Source organism: Bos mutus, chromosome 8 (assembly GCF_027580195.1).
Source record: "Bos mutus isolate GX-2022 chromosome 8, NWIPB_WYAK_1.1, whole genome shotgun sequence".
NCBI classification, from domain to species: Eukaryota; Metazoa; Chordata; class Mammalia; order Artiodactyla; family Bovidae; genus Bos; species Bos mutus.
In genome coordinates, this window is record NC_091624.1 from 78,305,758 (window position 1) to 78,316,709 (window position 10,952).

The following is a 10,952-nucleotide window of genomic DNA, read 5'->3' on the forward strand; positions in this document are numbered from 1 at the left end:
CATGGCAATATATCCCACTGTCCTTCAAACCCTGTATGGATAGGGAACATCACATTTCTTAAGAATGTTGGTTCCTTTTTCACACCCTGCCAGTACATTATTCCACATAGCTTCCATGAAGGAAATGGTCCCTGGGAATACTTTAAGAAAGCAGTTTGATAGTGCATTCTTAAGTTGCACATCCAAGTGTATTCTAAACTTTGCTACTTCCTAAATATTCAAATATTTTGGCAGCAAAGTACTGAAGTCCTCACCTCATTTTCTGTAGGTTATAATTGTGTCCAAGCTTTGAAGAATTATCTCCGCAGATTATGAGGACTGACTCTACTTCTTGACAGAATATTGACTTTCAATTTATGAGCGAGTGCTTCAAATTCAATAAATTCTCATTTATTATATTGTTTGCTTTGGTGCACTGCCCAGTTCTCCACTTAGGACTGAGGTAAGATTTTTTCCAGCTTTGGCAGTCTTGGTTGATGCCTCACAGCTGCATCTGTTTCTGAGAGCTGCCCACGGCCACAGGGAGTTACCTCAAACAAATTCCTCTCCCTTGAGGGGTCAGCCCACATCAAATGAGTGGTCTGTGAAGAAATTCAAAAGTCTTTTCCCTTGATTCAACTCCAGACAACTTTGATGGTCACTCAACTCCAGAGCAACATGTGGCACTTCTTTAAGTACAACACAGCAGTTAGCTTCTCCCTTTACCCAACCCTGCTCTCTTCACCCTTTCTAAGTGATATTTCCAAGACTAGTCCTCAAAAAATCTCTCACATGCAAATCTCCATCTCAGAGTCTGTTTTCCAGGGAAGTCAATCTAAGATGCCTGTTGAGCCTTATATTCTTTTACCCTGCTCTAACACTTTAAACACCCACTACACAATTATTCCCCAGTTCCTACTCTATACCCATAAATGAGGTACTACAATTCCAATTTTTAATTAAATAACTTTCTTCGGGGGGAAATACTGAAATTTTATGCTTTGTAATAAGCCTGGAAAGAATAAATGTTGCTGGGACAGCTCCTGAGGAACACAAGCAATACTGGGGGAGGCATTTGCCTCCATGAGGTGCCTGGGCTTCAAGCTGGAAAAAAACACTCTCTTCTGTCACAGGAAAAGAACTGTTTCTGCCTTATTCAGGGGAATACAGAGTTTAAGATGCTCAGTCAGTCCACACAAATGGCCCCAGTCCAACTCTCAAAATTTTGCTCTTTTCAACCAAAGTCCTGAACTAAATAGATGAGATCTCTCAAGGCAACATATTCAGTCTCCTTTGTAGCTCTGTCACACTTAAAATTAAATCTGGGGACTGACTTTCTGTAGAGTGCCCTGTACTCAGAGATATTAAGAGTCTGCATAAATGAAGCCATGGAGGCCCTCTGGCTTTCACAGAGTGCCTCAAGTTGGCAACTGGCTGTTCTAAGCCTATCATTTTCTCTTTCAAAACTTCCAATATCATTAACAAAAGCCAGCCCAATCCACAGTCCCTATAATTATCATTGTCCCCATATCATATAAGCAATATAGCCACTGCACATCCTAAAGTCTTATCTTCCACCTGCACCTTATCCCAATTAACCACAAGGGAAAGCCTTAGTAATCGTGATGTCATGGCATTCCTGAGCTAATCACCATCCCTCTCAGCACTAGCAATGGGATTTTTATTGCTGTGAGAATGGTCAGTAATGCAGTTTTCAATTTATTTCCCTAAGGGTCCACTTTCTGGGGCCATTTCTGATACCAACTGTTTTAGACTAAGTTTTTTAGAAACAGAGCCTGAAACAAAGTCTTACGTGTTAAGACTGTATTCAAGAGTATGATCCTAGGGAGCAAAGGTGAGAGCAAAGGGAAGTAAGACAGAGAAACAGGGAAAGCTGATAAGTGGTGCACTCCCAAGCTGACCACTACATGATATTGTGTGACTGAATGTTTGATCTTATGGAAGTACCTGCCAAGACGACTTATCAATGACTGCTTCTCAGGACAGGCTATGCATGGCAGAGGACTGGAGAAGAACTTATTCTCTTCTTTCAGCTCTTTCCTGTTGGTCAAAGACTTACCTTCAAGGTTATAATCTCTTCCCATTTCCAGGCTGCTTAGGTGTAGGCACCAAATGATCCCATGGTATCTTTTGCCTCAGTGTCAACAAGGATATGGGCAAAGGACAAAAGTTCTGCATATGTTCCATGAAGAAAGGAATGATGTTGCTGTAGTCATCTGAATTTGGTCAGAAATCACACAAAGGAGATCTCTGTGGTTATGGCCCAGGAAGTAAAAGGCCTCTGGAATAGGTGAAGCAAAGAAGCTATGAAAGGAAACTTAAATGGCATCTGATAAATCTACTTACTAGCTTTGAGACCTTTTAAAATTTACTTTGTCCCTTTGACTCAGTTGCTTCCTTTATAGCATGGAACTAATAATTGTATAACATTAACTGGTTGCTCTATGAATTATAAGATATCTTATTTGTAAACCTTTTTCACAGCTCTTAGACCAAACAGCAGTGTATTAATTGTTATTTCTATTTTCATGTAGGAAACTTTTTGCAATCTAAATAAAAACTTGAAATATTCTAGCTATTATTCAACCTCCTTCAGTTCAGTTCAGTCGCTCAGTTGTGTCTGACTCTTTGCGACCCCATGAATTGCAGCACGCCAGGCCTCCCTGTCCGTCACCAACTCCCGGAGTTCACTCAGACTCATGTCCATTGAGTCGGTGATGCCATCCAGCCATCTCATCCTCTGTCATCCCCTTTTCCTCCTGCCCCCAATCCCTCCCAGCATCAGAGTCTTTTCCAATGAGTCAACTCTTCGCATGAGGTGGCCAAAGTACTGGAGTTTCAGCTTTAGCATCATTCCTTCCAAAGAAATCCCAGGGCTGATCTCCTTCAGAATGGACTGGTTGGATCTCCCTGCAGTCCAAGGGACTCTCCTTATAAAGCACCAAATATATAGAGTATCAGAAAAGATGATTTTAGAGGTATCTGAGTTTTTTTATGTCATGAAGATGCGAGAGAAATATCAGTAAAATATTGATCCTGAATATGCTTTCCTATTTTAATTTAAAAATAGAGATAACTAACTTATAATATAACCAATACAAAAGAAGTTATCTTCTCTTACCAGAGAAAGACATAGCCATAGCTTTTTATAGCTGCAATTTAAACTAGAACTGATTGTAAACTAGTATCCTTAGAGACACTTTCAAGATTAAGACACCTATTCATATGCACATTATAGTGCAGATAAGATGGTTTTGCCTTCTTGGTGTGTAGTATGTCATATTTCTCCTATCAGCAACATAATTTACTTCTAAGAAACCCTGTCCTATAACTAGATTAAGTCATTTTGGAAAGATAACCATATTCTTGGACCAAGGTTGGGATGTTGATGCTAGTCTGGCCAATACATGTGTTCAGTTTCTTATGGTGATTGATTCAGGAAGGGTCACATGAACTGAGTCAGTCCAATAAGTATCAATCTAAAAATCTGTTAGTAACATTATTTATCAGGCTTATTAAGAATATAGATATGTGCCTGAAGATCTTGCACATACCTTTCCTCTATGTTGGGAATTTCTGTCTGAATTATGCTAACAAAGGGAACACAGGGTCCTATTTTGCTCCAAAGGAGGGAAAAACCAACTGGGGGCAGGTGGTGAATTTTCATGACAATTCTGGAGGCCTGGGTTCCAACCATACTTAAAGCTTTTATTTTTTATTCCTAGATCATCTGGTTATCACTATTTATACTATTAATACCACTGACCACTGATACTACTCTGATTTAGTCTTCTGTTACAGTCAGATGTATATCATTTTTTGTACATTTTGCTTTATTAGTTTTAATAAAAGTACTATAGTTAAAGAAGATATTAATAGTAGGGGGCATTGAATGTGGGGTATATAGAACTCTTTGTACTATCTTTGCAACTTTTCTATAAACCTAAAACTAATATCATATGTAATAAAACTCTGCTTCTCTGTGCCACACTGCACAAGGTGAATAGATCCTCTTACTAATAAATCTGTGCCTAAGAAGCTCAAGGACATCACATCTCTAATATTCACACTTGGGAAACTTCTGCTCCTGAATATATATAGAAATATATATATATATATATAAAATCTTTAGACCAGAAATCCATATGGTCAGTTTTGAGCGAAAAATTTTCAATGAAGAGAATGCAAAAGAAAGCTTTTCAATCAACCATTTGGATTTATGACTGGAAAACAGTGGTTAACATTATACCTTGCTTTTCTAGTCGTTCTAATGTTTGTTCTATTTGCACTATAAAATACTAAAACTAGAAGTAACTTCCTTATTTTAATTTTCTCTATCAATCTTGTTTCAATCAAGATATACAAACATAAATCTGGAGAAAATCATAATTGAAAACATACATGCACCCCAGTGTTCACTGCAGAGCTATTTATAGTAGCAAAGATAGAGAAGCAATCTAAGCATCCATCAGCAGGTGAATGGATAACAAGATGTGGTGTCTTTATACAATGGAATACTACTGAGCTATAAAAAATAATGAAATATGTCATTTGCAGCAACATAGAAGAAGCTAGAGATTATTATACTAAGTGAAGTAAGTCAGACAAAGACAAATATCATATGACATCACTTATATGTATAATCTTTAAAAAAAGGACAAATGAAATTATATATAAAACAGAAACAGACCCGCAGACATAAAAAACAAACTTATGGTTACCAAAGCGTAAAGTGCAGAGCAAGGGAGAATAAATTAGGAGTTTGGAATTAGCAGATACAAACTACGAATAGATTAACAATAAGGTCCTACTGTATAGCACAGGAAAAGATAGTGAACTGATATTCTAAATAAAATGTTATTTTTTTGTAAGCTTGCTTCATTATTACTCTATTTTGTCCTTTTTATTTTCCTCAGTAAAGAAATACCCATAAGATATAAGAATGTTGAATGGCCTCCAATCACTGTTATAGGTTTGTTTGTTTTTGTTTAAGCCAAAAACCTTTGAAAATAGTTTGGTTCTGGCAGACTAGATAAATTCTCAAAAACTCACATTGTCTTAAAAAATCATTAACTGGTGAGCTTTCACAGTGTAAGACATATTTTCACCCATGTGCTCATGCAAATGTACCTCTCTTTTCAACTCATCATCCTCTTCAAAAATATCATACACATGCTCTAAAAGCTGAATCCATAGGCCCTGAATTACATCAGCTCTCTAGGCTTCAATTATTCTTCTGATTTTTTCAGAACCTGGCATGATGGCTGAAAATAATTCTTTAAAATGGAGTTCCTCTGCCTCTTCTGCAACTTTCCTATGAAATATCACCATATCTCAAAATTTTTTATGAAGTTTAAATTCTGACACTGAATCTGGTATTGGGAGATCTTCACAGCTCTCTTTAGAGCCCAGATTTAAGGTCTGAGTCATCATTTGTACCAGTCTCTCATTTCCTTTGTATGACCACTCATCTGAGACCAACAGGGCCAGAGGAACCACAAGAGGAAGGTCACACCGGTCCTGCTCCATGCTTGTCTTCTGACTGCAGTGTTGCTCAGGAAAGGAAACTCACACATTGTCTCTCTGAGGAGCTTTCCTCACTGAAGGGCCTGAGGGCAAGATCTCGTCTTGCAACTGCTTTAGTTGCCTTCCCTCTCTTGCGGATAATGGTTGGTCCTTTGTTGATGTTGTCTCACTGCTCCTGGAACTACTCACAGATCCAGTGACCACTCTACTTTGGGTTTCAGCATTTTTTGTGTTGATGTGACATCCAATTTTCCAACAGTGGGAAGAGAAGACAAAAGATGAGGAGAGTCTCTTGGAACTGTCTCTTTTCCCCACTGGGCTCAATAGGTTCTCTTTCCTTCTGCAGCTACTGTCAAGACAGGGAAGGTTCAGACCCAGAGCTGTATGGCTGTAAACCTGGGTAGATTCTATCCTTTTTTCTTATAACACATTCACCAGCAACTTGATTCTAGTCCTTTGGTAAATCTTGGTCTTTGTTTAGGGGCTGCAGAGGCTTCACTGGCTCATTCATTACTCCAGTGACATACTCAGAGGACCATGTGGGAATTCAGGTTTCAGGTTGAACACTGGATTTAGTGTTATTATTCAGACTCTCCTTCACTTGAGAAATATTACATTTACCTTCTAGCTCATTAGAGTCATCTGAGTATCTTGGTTGATTCTCTTGAACTAGCTATCATCCATTGAGTTTCACCTTTCTTCAAGTAAGACGTTAATATTCATCCTAAAATCACAGCTAGTGATTCTGCAGTACTGTTTGTGTCTGGTTTGTAGTCATGGTCTTTCAGACTTGTGGGTGTCTCAAGGGGCCAATGACCATGGGTTTCTCTTGGGACAAACATTTGTCTTCACCCTTTACATATGTCTTAGAGCTCTCAGAAGAGTGTGATTAAGAGTGAACTACTTCATGACAATTCAATCTTTCCAGAAAGCACTGTAGCTACAGGCTTGAATTTAGAGCACCATCTTTAATGTTATTTTGGGTTTTTTTTGCCTTTATGGCCTCCAAAAACAAGCATATTTGGTGCTTTATGTAAGGCTGTCTCAGGGATGTTCCTCACAGAAGGTCTTTCTTCAGGTTTTTTGCTCAGCATGGTTCTTATCAATTCTATCAACTCTGGGCTGTAATCTTTCAGCATCAGTGGCAGTTCCTTCAATAATCCAATAAACCAAAGAGTTAATGTCTTTTGCATTGAAAGCATGTTTCCAGGATTGCCATTTCATAAACACAGCATCTCATAGCCCAAATATCAGACTTCTAGTTTTAGGGTTTGTTGAGAACAATTCAGGGCTCATGTGTGTGCCAATAAGTGTTCCAGCCATGCTGCAGTGGTTCTCAAGCACACAGGAAATCCCTAATTCACCCTTTTTGATGATGTTTTGCTCTTGTTAGGAAGACATTTTGAGCTTGCAGAGCTCGATGAAGGAAGTATTTTTCATGTAAATACTGCAGGGCCATGAGAATCTGAACAAACCACTCTACCACCAAAGTGAAAGTGAAAGTGCTTGTCACTCAATCGTGTCCAACTCTTTGTGACCCCATGGACTACAGCCCACCAAGCTCCTCTGTCCATGGGATTCTCCAGGCAAGAATACTGGAGTGGGTTGTCATTCCCTTCTCCAGGGGATCTTTCGGACCCAGGGATCAAACCCAGGTGTACTGCATTGCAGGCAGATTCTTTACCAACTGAGCCACCAGGGAAGCCCACCACCAAACTCTCAGGCAGAAGCTTCCCCTTCTGCTCTTAGAGTTTTCGGTACAGAGCACCTCCTTTGCAGAAGCCCATGATGATGTTCAACAGATGGTTCCCCTCCCTCCCATGGCTCTTTGTAGGTGACAGCATTGGGTCCTTCATCTGAGACAAGAGCTGAGCTTTCTGTCCAGCAACTTGATGCTCTCAGCTGAGGCATTTTGGAGCTTCAGCTTTTTGATGACATACTGCCATTCCCGCTGGTCTGTCACAGTCACCTCCCCCTACTGATCCCACCCACAGTCAGGACGCTGAGGTGCCAGAGACCATATGGTGTTAGTGGTGGCTGAGGAGGCCTGGCCTGGGTGCCAGGCTAGAGGCCCAACCCACCGCATTGTTGCTGCTATTGGCTATCTTACAAGCTTTATGAGGAAAAGTCTATTGTATGACATTTGTTTGGTTACTGTTTACTGAGTCTTAAACTAACATGCTATCTAGAACTATTTCTTTTTTAAGATACTCATGAGCTTCAATACAGGGACAGAACATACTGGGTTGGAAGTTTTATATTATTCTATAGTGATAAAAGCAACAGGAGAAATAAATGACATATATCCAGTGATACTACTTTTTACTATTAAAAACATTAAGTAGTAGTTGATAAATTATTTTTTATAAAAACAAAACAAAATGTTAGGCTATAGGCTTAAAAATCAGGCATTGCTGTGAGAGAAAACAGTGTCTTTCCTATTTCCCATTGAACATATTATTGTCTGGACTTGAGTGCTTAGATGACAGAGTTTGATTTAGTAGATGTCTGAGGAAGACAAGTGGGAGAAATAAATGAAAATCCCACCACTTCCAATTTCATTAAAATTTAGGAGAGAATGGTAGACAAGTAAGGATACTGAAGAAATTTATATAAGAATAGCCACCTACTCTGATTTTCCAGTCCTGGAATTGCAAAGCACATAAGGGTTGGAACAGCAAGGGTCAGTATGGTGTGCGGTCAAGTAAATATGTGGAATTTCCCAGCCACCCATGTGGGAGGTGGAGAGCAGCCTTCTGAAGAGAGTATCTCTGAGCTAGCTTTGGAGGGCTTGGTGTAGCTGGGAGGATACAAAGAGAAGATCTAACCTATACTTCCAAACACCCCTCTGTTCCTGAATGTCACTGGCATGTGTGTGTGCTCTTGGCTCAGTCCTGTCTGACTCTTTGCAACCCCTGGACTATAGCCTGCAAGGCTGCTCTGTCCATGGGATTATCCAGGCAAGAATATTGGAGTGGGTTCCCATGCCCTCCTCCAGGTGATCTTTCCAACCCAGGGATGGAACCTGTGTCTCTTGTGTCTTTTGCATTGCAGGCGGATTCTTTATCAACTGCACCACCTGAAGAGAGCATGCTGCTGCTGCTGCTGCTACAGATGATCAAAAGGCAATATGGCCTCCTGTGGTTGAAGGTAAAGGGATACCTAAGTAGATTCTGCCATCAGACTATGAGCAAGATGAGAGAAGCAGCAGAAATTCAAAAGGTCAATTCAACTGGGAAGGTTCCAAGACACTAGAAAACAAGACAGAATAAGAAATCATCTGCGGCAGAAATCAGCAGCCATTGCCAACTCAATCAGGCAAAACAACAGCTTAGATAAATAATACATTAGCATAACAACCAGGGCACATATAAATTAGCAGAAAAAGACCCTTTTCCCAGTGTTACAATATCTTGCCATACACTATGCTTCTACAGTTCTGCACCCAGATGAGATCTTAGAGAATATAAGAGAACAATGATGAATTTGCATCATCCAAGAAGACACATTTTGCAATGTAAAAAAAAAAAAAATAATGATTGGATTGTACTGAGATTAGCAAAGAAAAGTAAGCTTTACTTTCTTTTCCTGCTACCTAGCCATTGGAGGGTAGTAAGAAGGATGAGGAAGTTACAGAAAAAACCTATATATGAACACTTTACTTCCTTCACACATTCCTTCAGTATGATGTGTATCTTTCTGCAACTCTGCAGAACAGTTGCTTTTTGACTTCTCAGTTTCAGACTGTTTTATCTTCAGTTCATCTAAGCTTCTCTCCATCCCATTTTGTAGTCAATTTCTAGATGCAAACTCCAAACTCTAATGGAATTTTTGCAGCGGTTCTAAACTTTCCTCATGGTTGTTGCATTGCAGATGACTTGAAACAGCCTCCGATAGTCAATGTCTTAGATTCTGTCACTATTGCTGCTATATCATACTAGTTCTATCATGCTTGAGCTGAATCTTAGTTTTAGAAATTTGCTTTCTGACAAAATTTCCTCAAAATTATTCTTGTAACTTGACTTTTTCTTTTTTTTTCCAGCAATTTTCTGCCACATTTCTAATTGCTGGACTCTAAGCCACATTCAATACTGTGATGTGTGTCCCATTGCTTGATTTCCTTTCAGTCAAATTTTGGTCTTTATAAAACTGGCATTCTTGAGATTCATATGTGTGTGTGTGTGTGTGTGTGATCATTCTAAAATCATTCCCCTGCATCCAAAAAGGCACAGATGGAAGATACACAAAATTAACTGGAAAAGTGGGTATCAATTACCAGGAAACACATACAGAGCCAACAACACAGATTTACATGCAGGGGTCAAATTAACTAATGATTAAGGACACTCACAAGGTCTGAAAAGAGCCACATCTTCTGATTTCCCTTAGGTCAAAAGCTATCATCCCCACCTCCTTGCTGTCATAGCATCTTAATTCCACCTAAACCATACACTTGCTTCATTCTTCTGCCATTACTGCTAGTGATTTGTCTTCCTTCTCAATATTCCTATGTTTTATTCATCATTCTCCAGCATATTTTCTAGTGTACTACTCTGCAAGATATTGATACTAAACACTGTTGACTCAAATCATAACTCATTTTATTCTTAATGTGAGAAAAGAGGTGTATCCTAATTCTACCTCCAAAATACACGTGCACTGTAGGCAAGATCTTTTTGTATTAAGTTTTTTTAAAAAAGACCACATTACCTGTGTGAATAGGAGAAAGGGCAAAGCACAAATATATGTACCAGGAATCTACTCAGATAGGAAAAAGAGGAGAGAGAGAGATCTGTTTTCATTTCCTGAAGTTCAGGCTGAGTCAAGTCTCTGACTATATAGCCTCTTGCGAGAGGCACCATGTGGGCAATAGAAGACCCCTGGATGTCTAACACTAGGTACTTTAGCTCATCTTTGAAACGAAAGGTAAGGCAGACTTAAAACGTTTACCTTTATGGGAAGGAGGTAGCGAACAAACACTTATTGTGAGGCTTCAACGTGCCATGTCTGTGAAGGGCAGGCCACGTATATATATTTTTTTCCTTAGGGAGACATAACTGTCCCTATACCAACTGAAATATCAATATATTTTACTGAAATAACCAGTCAAGTAGCTACTTGAGAATTTATTTATTTCCATCATGGCAGTGGTTTTGCAATAGTGTCTGAGGTGTTTGATTTACAGCCCTGAGCTCAGCTGATTCTAAATATTTTCCAGTAATTTATCCCTGAGGTCCATATCTCACTCCAGTTCTCCCCAATGTTCAAATTAAGAGTCTCCAATTGCCCTTTCTCTCAAATATGTATTTTTTAAAGGTCTTCCTCTTTCTGATTTCTAATTGATGTTGGTAATCGACTGTGCCTCTGAAATAGCTTTTTCCATTGTACAGATCTCTTTACAAACTAAACCTCTTCTCAGCATTTCT

At 39.2% G+C, this 10,952-nt stretch overlaps 1 pseudogene; it reads right to left on the minus strand.

Moving 5' to 3' along the window:
• Positions 1 to 5,040: 5,040 nt before the first annotated feature.
• LOC102280188 (serine/threonine-protein kinase Nek4-like) lies at positions 5,041 to 7,462 on the minus strand (annotated as a pseudogene).
• Between the last annotated feature and the right edge of the window lie 3,490 nt (positions 7,463 to 10,952).